This window comes from Natator depressus, chromosome 1 (assembly GCF_965152275.1).
Source record: "Natator depressus isolate rNatDep1 chromosome 1, rNatDep2.hap1, whole genome shotgun sequence".
Lineage (NCBI taxonomy): Eukaryota > Metazoa > Chordata > Testudines > Cheloniidae > Natator > Natator depressus.
In genome coordinates, this window is record NC_134234.1 from 347,740,039 (window position 1) to 347,757,566 (window position 17,528).

The window sequence follows — 17,528 nt, forward strand, 5'->3', positions numbered from 1 at the left end:
CACTCCCTCCCAGAGCCTGACCCCCACCTCCCTCCTGTCCCCCAACTCCCTCCCAGAGCCATGCCCCCTCCTGTCCCCCAACTCCCTCCCAGAGCCCCACCCCAGCCTGCCCCCTCCTGCCTCCCAACTCCCTCCCAGAGCCCCACCCCAGCCCTGAACCTGCCCCCCAACTCCCTCCCAGAGCCCCACCCCCAGCCCTGCCCCCCAACTCCCTCCCAGAGCCCCACCCCCAGCCCCACCCCCAGCCCTGCCCCCCAACTCCCTCCCAGAGCCCCAGCCTGCCCCTTCCTGCCCTCCAGCTCCCTCCCAGAGCCCGACCCCGACCCCCACCTCCCTCCTGCCCCCCAACTCCCTCCCAGAGGCCCACCCCCAGCTCTGCCTCCTCCTGCCCCCCAACTCCCTCCCAGAGCCCCACCCCTAGCCCTGAGCCTGTCCCCTCCTGCCCCCCAACTCCCTCCCAGAGCCTGCCCCCCAGCCCTGAGCCTGCCCCCTCCTGCATCCCAATCCCCAGCCCCGGGGCTGGCTCTGCAGGCTACGGGTTCTGCTCGGCACATCCCGCAGGGAGAACAGCCTCTCCCGGCCCGTGCTGTCCCATCCCAGGGGGTTGGCAGCTCCTTTCCCATGCATCCCCGGTCCCTGCTGTCCCGTTCTGCAGGGCGTGCGGAGTGTGGGGCTGGCTGGGTGCTGCACACTTGAGCCAGCGCAGTAATGCCCCGGGGAGGTGAGGGCGTCTTTGTATCGGCCCAAGCCCTGCTGCAGTTATCCTGACATCAAGGGCCTTCTCTCTCCCTAGCTTGTTTTGCGGCGGGAAGCGGGCGGCGCTCGTGTGCCGGTGTATGCTGGGCCGCACTAGGAGCGGGGTTTGCCAAGGGCGCTACACCTGTACAACCAGGAACTTACTAGCAAACCTCTGCTAATGTAGACCCATTTCCTACAGACTCAACCCTCTGGCCCTGCCCTGCCGATTCCACTGGTGACACGGCCTGGAGCTCGCTCGATGGGGCTCACGCCCTTGTATAACTGCAGGGGTGTTCTTGGGTCCCCACCAGCATGTCTGAGCCAAACAGACAGATCTGCCTTTCGTCTCTTCCTTAGTCGCTCCCTCCGTCCCCAGAGCGTTTCTGGGCCTCTCCTGAACTCGCTCGAGTTTGTGGGTTGTTGGCCTGCGGGCCAGGGAACCGGGCAGCCACCTCTGGCGCTGATGCCCTTCTCCGTTTCCTTTTCAGGATGGCCAGGGGCAGCTGATATTTTATGAGCGTCCTGACTCTGAAGGTCCCAAACTTTCTCATTACTCCATCTCCCCCACAGCCGACCCTGCAGGCCTGGTGGTAAGAGCCTTTCCCCGCCTGAGATTGTCTGCACACAGGTGCACACAGCCCTTCTCCCAGGAACATCGGTCTGAGCAGACTGGAGAAGCCCCCAGGCTTCTCTGGTCCAGTGTTTGTTTCTAACAGTGGCCAGTGCCAGACCCCGCAAAGGAAGGAGTAAGGCCATGTCTACACTAGGAACACTACAGCAGCATGGCCACAGCACCACAGCCACGCACAGACACAGACTAGAGTGACGGAAGGGTTAGTCCCCTGCTGTAGGCCACCTCTCCAAGTGACAGCAACTAAGTCGATGGAAGAATTCTTCTGTCGATTTAGCTGTTAGCCTAGCTGTGGCACTCGGGTGGGAGTGCCATACCTGTGTGAACTGTTGAAATGTAGACTAGGGCTAAGAACCTTGCAGTAGCAGATGTGGGATAATTTGCCCTCACATTAAATCTAACCCTGCTCTCTAATCATTAGTTTGACTAAAGCCCTGAAATAGGATGTTCAGTGTCTGATCCGGAATTGTTTGTGGCATTAACTATTCTAAGTGGACAGTCTTGTTACCCATATCAGTGTCCAATCCTTCTTTGACTTTTGCGAAGCTCTTGGCCTCACCAACTTCCAGTGGCCGTGAGTTCCACAATCTAGTTACATGTGTTGTATTTGTGTGGCAGGAAAAGTATTTCTTTTTGTCCATTTTGAATTTGCCATCTTCCAGTTTCAGTGCTTATCCCCTTGTTCTTGTGCTGAGACGGAGAACGGAAACTCACAATCTCCCTTCTCGAGACCTTTTTTTTTTTTAACCATGTCCCTTCTCCCAGGTAACAATCCCAATCTGTTCAATCTCGCTTCATGTGAGGGTTTGTTGAAGTCCTTGATCATCCTTGTCTCTCTTCTGTGAACCCCTCTAGTTCTGCAATGCCCAGTAACATGAAATGGATTAAAAACTGGCTGACAGGTCTCAATGTGTAATTGTAAATGAGGGCTCATTGAGTGGGACTGTTTCTGGTGGGGTCCTGCAGGGATCGGTTGTTGGCCTTATGCTATTTAACATTTTTATCAGTGACCTGGAAGAAAACGTAAAATCATTGCTGATAGAGATTGCAGATGACACAAAAATTGGGCGGTGATCAATAATGAAGAGGACAGGTCACTGAAACCAGTCTGGATTGCTTGGTAAACTGGGCACAAGCAAGCAGTATGCATTTTAATACAGCTAAATGTAAGCGTGTACATCTCGGAACAAACAACGCAGGCCACGCTTACAGGATGGGGGACTCTGTCCTGGGAAGCAGGGATTTAGGATCGTGGTGGAAAATCTGCTCAACATGGGGTTCCAGTGCAATGCAGGATCCAGAAGAGCTAGTGGGATTCTGGGGTGCATAACCAGGGGAATCTCAAGCAGGAGCAGAGCGGTTATTTTACCTCTATATTTGGCACTGGTGCAACCGCTGCTGGAATCCTGTTCTGGTGCCCACGCTTCAAGAAGGATGTTGATCATTGGAGAGGGTTCAGAGAAGAGCCACGAGAATGATTAAAGGATTAGAAAACCTGCCTTAGAGTGATAGACTCAGAGACCTGGATATGGGCAGTGAGGCCTGATGATTAGAGCCAGAGTCGGGGGTCAGATGTCAGAGCCCAGGTTCAGAGACAGGTTACCGGGAGTGAGGCAGTGCTGTGAACCAGCAATCATAGGGGCTATCACAGTCATGGGTGAATCTTTGAGCAGTCACTGAACTGCTGCTGGGCTAGAGAGCTAGTCTGCTGACGCTTCCTGCCCGTCAGGCCAGCTGTGCTCATTCGGTTGCCTGGAGATCGGAGCTGATGCAGGCCCCAATTCCTGACAGGTGTTTATCGTAATAAAGAGAAGGTTAAGGGGTAACTTGATCACAGTCTGTAAATTACATACGTGGGGCTTATGGGCTCTTCAGTCTAGAAGAAAAAGCTCTGACATGATCGAGTGGCTAGAAGTTGAAGCTAGACAAAGACTGGGAATGAGGCATAGCTTTTTAACAGTGAGGGTCATTAACCACTGGAACAGTTTACCAAAGGTGGTAGTGGATTCTCCATCACTGGCAGTTTTTAAATCAAGATTGTCTATTCTGGGTTCAGTACTGTTCAATATCTTCATAAATGACTTGAATAATAAGATGGATGCTTATAAAATTTGGAGATGACATCAACCTGGCAGAGGTTGCTAACATTTTGGAGGGCTGGATTAGAATTCAAAATGACCTTGAAAAGTTGGAGAACTGGTCTGAAATTACCAGGAGGAAATTCAGTAAAGACAAGTGCAAAGCACTACGCTCAGGAAGGAAAAATCAAATGTTCAGCCACAAAATGGGGAATGATGGGTAGGTGTCAGCACTGCTGCCAAGGAGCTGGGGGTTCTAGTGGATCACAGATTGAATACAAGTCAACAATGTGATGCGGTTGCGAAGAGGGATAATGTCATCCGGGGCCGTATTAACAGGAGTGTGGAACGTCAGTCACAGGAGGTAACTGTCCCGCTCTGCTTGGCACTGGGGAGGCCTCAGCCGGATACGGTGTCCAGGGCTGGGCGCCGCTCTTTAGGAAAGATGGGGACCAACTGGAGAGAGTCCAGAGGAGAACAACAGAAATGATGAAAGGTTTAGAGAACCTGAGCCATGGGGAAAGGTCAAACAAACTGGGGGTGTTTAGTCCTGAGAAAAGAGACTGAGGGGGGACCTGAGGACAGCCTACAAAAATGTCAAGTGCTGGTATAAAGAGGACGATGATCAATTGTCTCCATGTCTGCTGAAGGCAGGACAAGCAGCAATGGGCTTAATGTGCAGCAAGGGAGAGTTAGGTCAGATATTAGCAGAAACTCTCTGACTCTCAGGGCAGTGAAGCTCCGGAACAGGCTCCCAAGGGAGGTTGTGGATTCCGTCACTGGAGGGTTTTAAGAACAAGCTGAACAAACGCCTGTCAGGGGGCTCTAGGGTCACTTGGTCTTGCCTTGGTGCGGGGGGCTGGACAAGATGGCCTCTCGAGGTCCTTTCCAGCCCTACATTGCTGTGATTAGATGTTTTCTAACAGATCTGCTCTAGTTCAAACAGGAATTATGTGGGGAAGTTCCATGGCCTGTGTTATACAGGAGCTCACACTAGATGATCGCTATGGTCCTTTCTGTGTCATCTGGGCAGACGCGTCCTGCATGCAGTATCCAGATGAGGCTGCACTCCTGATTTATAGGCAGGCACCAGACTGAACTCCGTCTCCCTTTCCATCCCAAGCCAAGTGCATCCCCACAGCTTGTGTGCTTTTTTGACCACGGATTGAGCAGAGGTCTCTATTGAACTGTCTACACTGATGCTTAGGCCCCTTGCTTGAGCTGGTACAGTTGAATTAGATTCCTGTAAGGTATGTGAGTGGTTTAAATTTCCCCTCCAATGTGCATTACTTTGCACTTACTGACGCTGAATTTCATCAACCACAGTGTTGCCCTTTCCATGGCTTGCTTGGATTTGGTTTTTCACAGTCCTCTCTGGTCCCGAATGTTGTGTCCTCTGCAAACTTTGCCACCTCGTTGCTCACTCCCTTTCCAGATTGGTAATAAATAAACATGGAACCTAGTACAGACCCGTGAGGCCCCTCTTCCCATCTTCTGACAGGATGAAAATGGCCTGTTTCACACTGCTCTTTGTTTCTCTCTCTCTGGGCCAGTTCTGATCCGTGACAGTAGCTTTGCTTCCCACCACATAATGAGCCTCTTTGGAGGGATCTTGTCAAAGGCTTTTGGGAATCTAACCCAGTTATGTCAGCCAGTGCTGCTTCGCCCCCCACTTCACTGAGATGTCCGGAGAATTGTAGTAGATCAGTGGGACACCATTTCCCTTTGCAGGCATGGTGCTGGACAGACCCTCCCACTGGACCATTGGGTCTGGTGGTAAGAGTCCCTCCCCGTAACTCTGGCTGCCCCTGTCCACGCAGCCAATCCCGTGGTAAGAGCTGCCGCACATCTGCTGGGATGCTCCAGATCACAGAGGAGATGGATTCCTGCCAGCCCTGCCTGGGATCACAGTGCTGCAGGGAAAACCCCGAGGGCCCTGGCCATGGCCCGTTGGACCAACAGATGAGTCCAACGCTCCTTGGTAGGTCGGAGGGATGGCCAGGGGCCAGTCCCTTCGTGCTGAGCCTGTGGTGGCCCCAGGCAGTGTCATAGGGACATCAGTTCATGGACCGGGGGAGAGAGAACTGGGGGGAGGGGGCAGCTGGCTGAGCTGTCCCGGCCCTGATGTCTCTGCAGGCTGTGTTGTCAGAGGCGCTTGGAGTGCAGGGCGTGGTGAAGAAGGAGCGTCGTCTCTACATGGTGGGACAGACCCGCGTGCACTTGGACCGTGTGGAAGGGCTGGGTGATTTCCTGGAGCTGGAGGTGAGCGACAGTGAGGGCCAGGCCAGGCACTGGATCCTGCATTTCACCCCACAGGCTGTGAAGGCGTCACCTCGCCTGCTATCGGAATGCAGCTGTCTCTGGGGTGGAGTGCTACTCTCCCTCCAGGGGCTTTCCCTGCCACCCTGCTCTGACCCGAGCCCTGTGTGTCCTCTGCAGGTGGTGCTGAGTGAGCAGCAGAGCCCCGAGGACGGCGAGCGGGTGGCCCGGAGGCTGATGGAGGAGCTGGGGGTCCAGGAGGAGGATCTGGTCGCTGGGGCCTACCTAGACCTTCTCCTAGCAGGAGGGAGTCCCACCTAGGAACCTGCGCCCCTGCTCATCGTCTTTGCCCCCCACTTCCTAGCCTACACCCCACTCATCAGCTACATGCAACCTGATGGGGATTCCTGCCCCTGGGGCACAGGGAGGTAAACCTTCCGCCCCCGAGACTGGGAAAGAATGCGGCCTCCGAGGGATGAAGCAAGAGTCCTCTGCCGTCATCTCCCTCTGCTCGTTCTTGTGGCAGGGCCACAGATACTGCTCTTCCCCAACCCTGCAGCTGGGTTAGAGGGGACTCCCCTCCCCTCCTCAGCCTGTCTGCGTGAGGTGGTGTTATGGGGGGAGTCTCCTTCAGCAAGGTGGACCCCATGCCCACCTTACCTGGGACAAGGGGCCTGAGGAGGGGCTCCCTGTCCTTAATAAACCACCCTGGTACAACAGATCTGTCTTCTTGCTTGAGCTGAAATAACCAGTGGGGAGCCTGGTGGCTGCTGGGGTAGGAGTCCTGCCACTGAGAGCCAGGACACCTGGGTTCTGTGCCTGCCCCTGCCTCCCTTTGTGGCCTCGAGCAAGTGTCCACCCTGCCTCACTCGAAAAGGACCCTGGCAGAGGGAGTCTGGATCCAAGAGAGTCTGTAAAGTACAAACCAGCATATACATTCTCAGGTCCCCGAGGGGGACCCTCCGCTCTGCCAGGGCCCTTCCTCAGCCACTGAGTCCATGGGGGGCTGCATGCAGAGCGGGCAGGGAGTAGAGTCCCCAGGTTGCCCCCAAAGCCCCTTACTGAATGAGGGAGGCAACCTAGTGACAGAGGATGTGGAAAAAGCTAATGTACTCGATGCTTTTTTTGCCTCTGTTTTCACTAACAAGGTCAGCTCCCAGACTGCTGCGCTGGGCATCACAAAATGGGGAAGAGATGGCCAGCCCTCTGTGGAGATAGAGGTGGTTAGGGACTATTTAGAAAAGCTGGACGTGCACAAGTCCATGGGGCCGGACGAGTTGCATCCGAGAGTGCTGAAGGAATTGGCGGCTGTGATTGCAGAGCCCTTGGCCATTATCTTTGAAAACTCGTGGCGAACGGGGGAAGTCCCGGATGACTGGAAAAAGGCTAATGTAGTGCCAATCTTTAAAAAAGGGAAGAAGGAGGATCCTGGGAACTACAGGCCAGTCAGCCTCACCTCAGTCCCTGGAAAAATCATGGAGCAGGTCCTCAAAGAATCAATCCTGAAGCACTTACATGAGAGGAAAGTGATCAGGAACAGTCAGCATGGATTCACCAAGGGAAGGTCATGCCTGACTAATCTAATCGCCTTTTATGATGAGATTACTGGTTCTGTGGATGAAGGGAAAGCAGTGGATGTATTGTTTCTTGACTTTAGCAAAGCTTTTGACACAGTCTCCCACAGTATTCTTGTCAGCAAGTTAAGGAAGTATGGGCTGGATGAATGCACTATAAGGTGGGTAGAAAGCTGGCTAGATTGTTGGGCTCAACGGGTAGTGATCAATGGCTCCATGTCTAGTTGGCAGCCGGTGTCAAGTGGAGTGCCCCAGGGGTCGGTCCTGGGGCCGGTTTTGTTCAATATCTTCATAAATGATCTGGAGGATGGTGTGGATTGCACTCTCAGCAAATTTGCGGATGATACTAAACTGGGAGGAGTGGTAGATACGCTGGAGGGGAGGGATAGGATACAAAAGGACCTAGACAAATTGGAGGATTGGGCCAAAAGAAATCTGATGAGGTTCAATAAGGATAAGTGCAGGGTCCTACACTTAGGATGGAAGAATCCAATGCACCGCTACAGACTAGGGACCGAATGGCTCAGCAGCAGTTCTGCAGAAAAGGACCTAGGGGTTACAGTGGACGAGAAGTTGGATATGAGTCAACAGTGTGCCCTTGTTGCCAAGAAGGCCAATGGCATTTTGGGATGTATAAGTAGGAGCATTGCCAGCAGATCGAGGGATGTGATCGTTCCCCTCTATTTGACATTGGTGAGGCCTCATCTGGAGTACTGTGTCCAGTTTTGGGCCCCACACTACAAGAAGGATGTGGATAAATTGGAGAGAGTCCAGCGAAGGGCAACAAAAATGATTAGGGGTCTAGAGCACATGACTTATGAAGAGAGGCTGAGGGAGCTGGGATTGTTTAGTCTGCAGAAGAGAAGAATGAGGGGGGATTTGATAGCTGCTTTCAACTACCTGAAAGGGGGTTCCAAAGAGGATGGCTCTAGACTGTTCTCAATGGTAGCAGATGACAGAACGAGGAGTAATGGTCTCAAGTTGCAATGGGGGAGGTTTAGATTGGATATTAGGAAAAACTTTTTCACTAAGAGGGTGGTGAAACACTGGAATGCGTTACCTAGGGAGGTGGTAGAATCTCCTTCCTTAGAGGTTTTTAAGGTCAGGCTTGACAAAGCCCTGGCTGGGATGATTTGGCTGGGATGATTTAACTGGGAATTGGTCCTGCTTCGAGCAGGGGGTTGGACTAGATGACCTTCTGGGGTCCCTTCCAACCCTGATATTCTATGAAAGCCTCACGGGGTGACAGCAGCTGCAGGAGAGAGGTAGGGAAGGGGGAGTGGGGTTGGGTCACTGCAGGGGAGAGGAGCTGGAGGCACAAGGAGCAAGATGCCTTGCCCCCATGCCATGCTCTGGCAAGGGCTAGAGCTGGGCACAGGGCCCCATCTGCCCCATGAGGGTGAGACCAGGCCTCATCCAGCTCCTCATCCAGCAGAGCGCCCGCCTCGCTGTGGGTGCAGGGGACTGGCCTAGATCATCTCTCAAGGGCCCTTCCAGTCCTCGGGTTCTGTTCTGGCCTTTGCATCCATGAATGGTTGAATTCAGCCAGACCCTGTTCCCCAAGGGCCTGCGAACCCCAGCCGGGCCCCTCTGGAGCCAGGCTGCCTGCAGACAGGGGGAGGAGCACAGGGAAGGGGCTGCCAGGAGAGCAGCCGTGGGCTGGAGGGGGGTGGGGAGGTGAATACACACCAGCAGCTATCCTGGTGTGTCCCGTGGGTGGAGGATGGGGTGGCTGCAGTGGCTTTATCCTCCAGGGCCCATGCCTGCTAACAGAGCCCAGCTGGGTGGCACCGGGGCCTGCTAGCAATGGGCTTGCCAGGATGTCGTAGCTTGGCGCTGAGCATCCTGGTGTTGGGGACACTGGGGCATGGCCACTAGGTAACTCGAGGGGATGGAAGACCACGAGTGTCGATGAAGCCCCCTCGCACTAGGCCCAGGTGTCCTCGGCCCCCCCTCCCGCCTGGAGGCACTCGCAGCAGCTCTGCGTTCTAGGCCCAAGTGTCCTTGGCCCCCCCGCCTGGAGGCACACACAGCAGTTCTGCTGAGAATCTGCAACAATATGCTGCAGAGTCAGACTGCCTGAAACTAAGCAAGGCCAAACAGGGCAGATATGGAAGAACGATGCTGAATAAAGCAGCTTTATGTATAGTCTAACAAATGATACAGAGAACCAGGGAACTAGCTGGGAACTGGATTGGCTGGCTATATGGATACTTGGGGCAGCTTGCTATTGGATAAGTATGCTGGGAAAAAGGATGTATAAAAGCCTGTGTAACTTCCTGCTCTGGGTACAGGATTTGAGATTCAAATCTCCCTGTACCTATTTGAAGCTTCAAATAAACTTTTCTGCTTCTCCACCCCGTTGTGATTATTGGGTGTAGCACACCGGGTAACGAACCAACTCAAGCTGTTGTTCAGCCTCTCGGCACTGGGTGCCGGCAACACTGGGAGACCAGGCCCAGCCTGGGGGGTGCCACCTTTCGGTTCCCTCAGGGCGGATGCACAGCTGCCTGTCGACTCCCATGGGTGCCGGCAGTCAGGCTGGCTCGTCAGTCGCACCGAACGGTGCCAGGGGGTCAGTGCGGGCCTCTGACCCTGCGCGACGCTCCCAGGCCCTGCCCTGCAGCGCCGCCAGCAGCCACGTGCAGAGTGGGGAGGGACTGGGGCGCGGACGCCTGGGCTGAGAACCAAGTGGGCGAGTCACGGAACGAGGGCTCGGCCTGTCCCGGCAGACGAGGGCTGGGGCAGGCTGACTGTGCAGGAGGAAGGGGCAGGGTGAGAGCGGCTGAGCCTGCAGTTCTCCAGGCAAAAGACCCCGGGAGCAGAGTGGCACCACTCCATCCTGTGCGGAACAAGTGCCGGCCCGGGGGAGGCAGCGTTCACCGCCTGCAGGGGCAGGGCATGCCCGGGCATGATGCAGTCCCACCAAGCAGAGCCTCCGCCCCGCTGGAGTCTGCGCAGGGGGAATTCCCCGCTGGCTGAGGCTGGAGCATGACCCCTTGGACGCTTCATCAGGGAGCCCCTTGCGGTGCTGACGCTGGGGACAGGTCACAGCTCCCCTCCTCCCCCCCGGTGCAGGGCAACACCCTTGTGCAGAGCACAGACCCCTCCCAGCTGTCTGCAGTTGGCAAAATGGATCAGCAGGTGAGTGCATCATTGTGTCTGCTCTGGGCTGGGCCGGTGGCCCCAGTGCTCCCAGGGCTGGGGCGGGAAAGGAGGCCAGAGTGTGACGAAGTGGGACTGTTCTTAATGTTTCCTCTGAATAGTATGGGGGTGCCTCAGTTTCCCCGATGCAGTTCTTAAGTATCTAGGTGGTGGGATAAGGGTGTATGATCATTGCAGAGCCCTAGAGGGCAGGTGTGTGCAGGGGTCTGGACACAGAGAATGGCCGACACCCTGTTTCCTGGCACCTGATGGCCTGGGCCCTTCCCCCCTGCAAGGTGAGAGCTAAAGGGTTGGAGAACAAAGGGATCCGGTGCCCTCCTGGCCCGGGAAAGGAACAAAGCCCAGGGGAGGAGAGGGCGGAGGGAGTTTCAGTTTGGGGCTGGCTGGGACATGGAGTGAAGTGCAGACGGGGTTGTCTGGCTCACTGCCCCCCAGAATGGACCCAGCTGAGGGGTCCCGTTCTCTGCACCTGCAAGCTCTGTGTTAGTCCCTGTTCCTGTCGTCTAATAAACCTTCTGTGTTACTGGCTGGCTGAGAGTCACGCCTGACTGTGGAGTTCGGGGGCAGGACCCTCTGGCTTCCCCAGGACCCCGCCTGGGTGGACTCGCTGTGGGAAGCGCACGGAGGGGCAGAGGAGGCTGAATGCTCCGAGGTCAGACCCAGGAAGGTGTGAGCTGTGTGTCCTGCAAACAGGCTGCTCACAGAAAGGCGACTGCCCCAGAGTCCTGACGGGCTTCATGGGGAGCAGTTCCAGAGCATCACCTGGGGACTCTGTGACACAGAGGAACTAGGCTGGTTACCAGCTCCAACAACCAAGCCCTCAAGGACAGAGCATTAACTGAGGGGGCGTCAGCTTCTGGCGCAGACTGGAAATAAGACATCAATATTTAACAAGGAGAATCATTAACCATGGGAATAAATGACCAAGGGTTTGGGTGGATTCTCCATCTCTGACAATTTTTAGATCACACTTGGATGTTTTTCTAAAAGCTTTGCTCCAGGAATTATTGTGGGGCAGTTCTCTGGCCTGTGTTACACAGGAGGCCAGATTAGATAATCAAAACAGCCCCTTCTGGCTTGGGAATGTACAAACCTAGGAGCATTTAAAAGCTGAGATATAGCCCAGATCCTGTGGCTCCGGGACCGTTGGTGGGAGAGGTGGGATATTGCATGCACCAGTAAGTGACTTGCAGCAGTAAAAACAATGTCAGTCAAAGGAAACAGTGACAAAATGGCACATAACCACCCCCCTAACAAAAGTACCACAGAGCTGTGCAGAGTGAGAGGATTAAACAAGGTGCAGCTGATTGCGCAGCTGGAGAAGGATGATCGGACCAAGAACCAGGATCCAGACCCGGGGGGGGTTCCCAAGAGGGTCCCAGGATGACAGAGGCAGCAGTCACGGCAATAGCCAGGTGTTCTCATGACTCAGTTCCCCATACAATAAAGTGTCTCCCCGCCTGGTTCCCCACTGACAGGTTTGAAGCAGTGGAAGTTGGAGGTGCAAGTGCAGGAGCGACAGAGGCTAGCAGACCGTGAAAGGGATGGAGCTGTCCACCAGGAGCAGTGAAAACATGAGTAGGAAAAACAGGAAAGCCAGGGAAGGTTGCCATCATGACCTGGAGACGGAGAATCAAGGGAGAAGTGGGGGGAGACCACAGGAAGCCAGTTCTGCAGGGAGCCTTGATACCAAATTGCTGCCCCAGTTTAAGGAGGGGTGGACAATGATGCCCACCTCACTGCCTTTGAGAAGACCTGTGATTTGCACCACACTGACCCGGCAGACCAGCTCCATTGTCTCTCACCCCTTACTCAGTCCCAGAGCTACAGATGCGTGCAGCCAGCTGGACAGAGCCAGTACTGGGGACTAGGAACCAGCGGAGGCACCCCAGAAGTGGGACTTTGAGTAAACCCAAAGTGGGGGTAGCAGCTGTCCCCAGTAGAAACTTCATGAGGGATCTCATGGACCTGCGGGGCAACAGGGCATAAGTGGGTGTGCGCGTGTCCTGCTGTACTCTCCTGGACTCAGACGCATCTGACCCCCAGGGGAAATGGAAGGCGGAGGTTACTGGGGAGACATTCGGGGGTGAAGAGATTCAGGGACAGAGAGACCCCTTGTCAAACCTGGCGTGGTAGAACCCCATCAAGGGCTGGGTCAAGGCTCCAAATCCTGCCCACGGCTCAGCTTCCTGGGCAGACACAGGAGGGATCGGGGTGGCTGGTAGTCAGGGTATCCCCATGACCTCACATTTAACATCCTCCTCAGGAATGACTGTATCCCCTGAGACAAAACTCAGTCCCTCTCCCTTACCTGTAAGAGTCAAGGCTTGAGCCGAGCTGGCAGGGTGGAGGGGCTTTCCCCCCTTGCCTGCAGCAGCCAGGAAAGGTGGCTAAGCTCAGGACAGCTGGCGGAGCCTGGGCAGGGCAGAGGCCGAGCTGAGCCCCCAGCTGAGCGTGGTGGGGACACAGGCAGGGCAGGCCGACGGCCAGGCAGCTTTGGCCTGCCTGGGGCTGAGGGAAGCCCCAGAGAAGGGGAAAGCATCTGGAAGGCTGGTGCTGGTAACAGAGAGGCCAGGCACGAGGGTGGCCATGACGGGTTCTCTTAACCAAGAGACCCCAAATCTCATCCCAGTGGGAGGTGCCATGCTCCCAGCCTTAGACCAGTCTCCAGAAGGAACCCTTCAGTGGGCCAGACCCGCAAGGGTCTCTCTTCCTCCAGGGTGAGCCATGTGGCCTCCTGCTTCACCCCGTGAGCTCCGGTCAGGAAATCCAGCTATGATAAATAAAGGGGGGGAGTAGCTCCCTTTGATGGACACCCAGCCAGCCAGTTCTGCTGTAAAATCCTCTTGGTGGCTATTCTGTGCTTGCTTTACCTGTAAAGGGTTAAAAAGTCCTCCAGGTGAAGAAAAAAAAGTGGGCACCTAACCAAAAGAGCCAATGGGAAGGCTGGAACTTTTTAAAATGGGGAAAGAAACTTTCCCTTGGTCTGCGGCCCTCTGGGCTGCAGGGACAGAGCAGCCATGTTAGGCAGCAATGCTGTGTACGGTTTGAACCAGGTATGAAAAAGTATTTTCCATACCTGGAAGGAATAATGTGGATCGGGACTGTTTAGTTAGACACTATCAGGTTTATTTCTTATTTTGGCTTGAGCATCTCCTCTGTGCTAACCCCTGAGGCTTTTGTTTGCTTGTAACCTTTCAGCTGAACCCCCAAGGACGCTAGTTTGGGTGCTTGATTTTTGGAATTGCTCTTTTAAAATCTAGCAAAAGCCAAAGTTCCAGATGGATTTTTTCCTTTTTGTTTTTAATAAAATTTACCTTTTTTAAGGACAGGATTTGGATTTTTGGTGTCCTCAGAGGTGTGTGCAGGTTGTTAGATTAGCTGGTGGCCACAGCTGATTTCCTTTGTTTTCTTTCTCAGCTCTTCCCCGGAGGGGGGTGAAAGGGCTTGAGGGTCCCCCACAGGGAGGAATTCCCAAGTGCGCCTTCCTGGGTCCAAGGGGTTTGGGGTTTTTTGCATTTGGGTGGTGGCAACGTTTACCAAGCCAAGGTCAGAGAAAAGCTGGAACCTTCAGAGTTTAATACAAGCCGGGAGTGGCCAGTATTAATTTTTAGAATCCTTGCAGGCCCCCACCTTCTGCACTCGAAGTGCCAGAGTGGGGATTCAGCCTGGACACCAGCTGAGACAGACCCCTGGGAGAGACGTGCCCGCTCTGCAGGGATTAATGCACCTCGCCCAGCATGTGCAGGGACGCTCCCCCAGCGCTGTCAGAACAGGCCGGTTTATCCTGCACAGGAAGCCCTTAGGGCAGCGCAGAGAACTGAAGGTTAAAGCGTCGCCCATTCTCATATCCCCAGTATTCAAGGTCTGTCTGTCTCCCTCCGAGCAACTTGGTCAGTTCCCAGGTCAGCACCCGACTCCTTCCAGCAGCCACCTCTTATCCCTACCTCACACCTCCCCAGCCCGGTGTTCTCCAGCAGGGGGATTGTGATCAGCTTCAGGGAAATCCACCTCCCTCTGGGTCGCCAGGTGTCCATGTCCTGGTGATTGGATTTACCATTGTCCCCTTGGATTCTGCCCTGAAATGGGGTGGGGCTTGACCAGCGCATTTTAATGACCCATTCAGGGTCAGACAGCCCAGCGCCATTCACACCCGTGTCTCATAGCCTGCCCTGAGAGCTAACAGTTCTTTCCACACCCCTAACCCCCTCCTGGGTAGCCAGGCCAAATATCAGGGAAACTGAGGCACGCATCGGGGTTATAAAAATATTACACAAAAGTCCCTTTTTGTCACATTTCTTCCCGCTTTGAGAACGAACTGAGCAGGGTGATTTTAACTGGGGAAGCTGGAACAGACCAACGTTAGCCCAAGATTCGGCAGCATCTTTTCCCTCCCCTGGGCAGCTGTCCTCCCAGGCATGCCCCAGATCTTACAGCACCGTCGCCATTCACTCAAACTGTTCCAAGACCCAGTCCAGGGCAGTGTCACGTCTGGGCTGGTCGCTGGCACTTGCAGGGGGCACGGGGGAGTTTTCATGTGACCCCGGGCCCTTTTGCCACCCCAAAACCTTTGGGCTTGAGACCAGGCTGGGGTCCTGCCACTGCCCCTCCCCCTCGTCTGCCAGGGAGTGAGGGAGGCAGTGACCCACCTGCCTCCATGTGTCAGCTGTCACGGCTGCAGCTGAGGTGTCCTGATCCTAAGAGAGGGCAGGGAGTGACCCCTGGAGCATTTGGTCTTGACCCAGCCCTACCTCCAGAGCTCTGGTGCCCAGGGGCTGGGGAGGCCAGGCTGACGTGGCTCCCCCACGTGGTCAGGCCCCCTCTGGAGTCGTGTCCCCAGGGCTGTGCATATGCCAGGTGCCCATCTCCCCTCTTGGCATTACCCTGCTGCCCTCAGCCCTAGGACCCAGCCCTCTCTCAGCCCCTCCCCCGCTGGGCTGTGATTCGGGGTCGCTTGGGTGATAGACCCCACCTGGCCATGGCCGTCCTCTGACCAGGCATCTCTGTGCCAGCTGCTTCTCCCTTCGCCCCTGGGCACACCCAGCCGGGTCTCACCGCCACAGGGGTCAGTCGGCCTCTGCTCCCCGGCGAGGGCGGGCTGGGAACTGGCTCCCTCCCGCACAGCACCAGGCTGCAGGGAAGTTTTGCCTGAGCCCGTAAGGGCCGTTCCCCTGCCCCCCTCAGATCAGGGGTCTGGTTACAGGCAGAAGGTGTCCTGAGCCTCGCTCCGTGGGTGCTCCAGCCCTGGAGCACCACCAGAAAAAAATGAGCGGGTGCTTAGCACCCACCAGCAGCCCCCCCCACCCAGCACCTCCTGCCTGCTGCAATCAGCTGTTCCTGATGGGGGGAGGGGTGGAGCGGGGGCTGGGGCGGGGGCTGAGCACCCCGCAGAAAGGAGGAAGCCGGCACCTGTGCTCCTGCCAGGTGGAGTCGGCAGCTCCAGGGGCCGGGTTCAATATCCAGGGGTTCCTCTGAACCCTGCCACACAGAACCGGCTCGAGCCCCCACCCAGCAACCTGGGAAAATTACACACCACCCCGGGCGCCTCTATGAGGCCATACTGCCCCACTCGCAGGCACGGAGCCTGCGTAACAGCAGAGAACTGCTCCTACAAGGGCAAAGGGGGAATGGGGGAGCGTTAATGGGGGAAACCACCACCACCAGGATTCGAAAGCGTGGAGCCCTAACCAAACACCCAACCACAGTGCATTGGGCACTGTCCCGTGACTCACTTTCCCACCTTGTGGCGTGAAAGTCCAGTGGACCAATGTCCCTTGCACACTCCCCTCCGCTGCACCCCACTTGCAGACCCCTGCCCTCAGACACTGGAGACCCAGAGTTCAGAGGTGCATTCACACAGGTCCACCTCCTGCCCCTGGAAGTGGGGGGGGGGGCATCGAGCACTGCCTCGGCTGCTGTCACCACCATCTCTGCAACTGGCTCCTGGCTGCGGCTGTGATCCCGCTGCGGCTCTGTGCCATGTCGGAGACACCACGCTCTGAGCCCCCCCGGAGCCCACTGGGTAGCAGGAAACCTCTGTGCAGCTGCCTCTCCATTGCCTTTCACTGCAGCCCTGTCCCTGCACCGGGCCTAAGGCTCAGCCCCTAGAGACCTGCTCGCCAGCGACTTCGGCTCCTGTCGGCACTGAACAGAAAAAGGACTCTCCACGGAGTCCCCTCAGCGGCGCCTTTAAACGCCGGCTCTGGGACTTCGCTTGCGAGGGAGAGTCCCTGGAGGGTGACCCCCTCAATCAGGGCTAAGCACCGTTCGGCTGCCCTTGACTCCTACAAGGATAACCCCGAGCCATGAGCTCTGTGCTGATTTGTCACTGATCCCTTTTTTCAAAGCAGCTCCCTCTGCTGCACACCTGGGCGGAGGAGTTGTGTCTATGCCGATACGGGCTGCTCCTGAAGCCCTTTGCCCCATTGCGCTGCCAGCCGTCGGGGAGAGCTCATCCAGACTGGCCAGAGGGAAAATCCTCTGCCCCTCTCGGCCAGCCAATGACTTCTCCCCTCTGAGCCTGCTGCCTGGCTTGGTTCAGACGCTGGGAGGAGGTGCTCTGGATCCTGCTAACTGTGCTCTCCTGGTTCAGATCATGGGCTGGTGCAGGAACAGGGACTGAACTTTGTCTTAAAGTGACACAGTCATTCCCCCAAAGCTGACATCCCGGAGAACCTCAACTACCAGCCACCCCGACCCCTAGACTATTCCTGGCAGGAGTTTGTCTAACCTGCTCTTAAAAATCTCTGATGACAGAGATTCCACAACCTCCCTCGGCAATTTATTCCAGTGCTGAACCACGTTGACAGTTGGGAAGTTTTTCCTCATGTCCAACTTAAACCTCCCTTGCTGCAATTTACGCCCATTGCTTCTTGTCCTGTCCTCAGAGGTTAAACGAGAACCATTTTCCTCCCTCCTCCTTGTAACAACCTTTTATGTACTTGAAAACTGTTCTCATCTCCTCTCTCCGTCTTCTCGTCTCCAGACTAAACACACCCAGTTTTTTCAATCTGCCCTCAGAGCTCATGTTTTCTAGCCCTTTCATCATTGTTGTTGCTCTTCTCTGGACTCTCTCCAGTTTGT

The 17,528-nt window shown here is 55.6% G+C and overlaps 1 long non-coding RNA gene across 1 annotated transcript; it reads left to right on the top strand.

Annotated features, from left to right (window-relative positions):
- The first annotated feature begins 670 nt into the window (after positions 1 to 670).
- LOC141980991 (uncharacterized) lies at positions 671 to 7,118 on the top strand. Its single transcript, XR_012637636.1, has 3 exons — positions 671 to 1,328; positions 5,584 to 5,709; positions 5,887 to 7,118. It is a non-coding gene; the product is annotated as an uncharacterized LOC141980991 (long non-coding RNA).
- Positions 7,119 to 17,528: the final 10,410 nt, after the last annotated feature.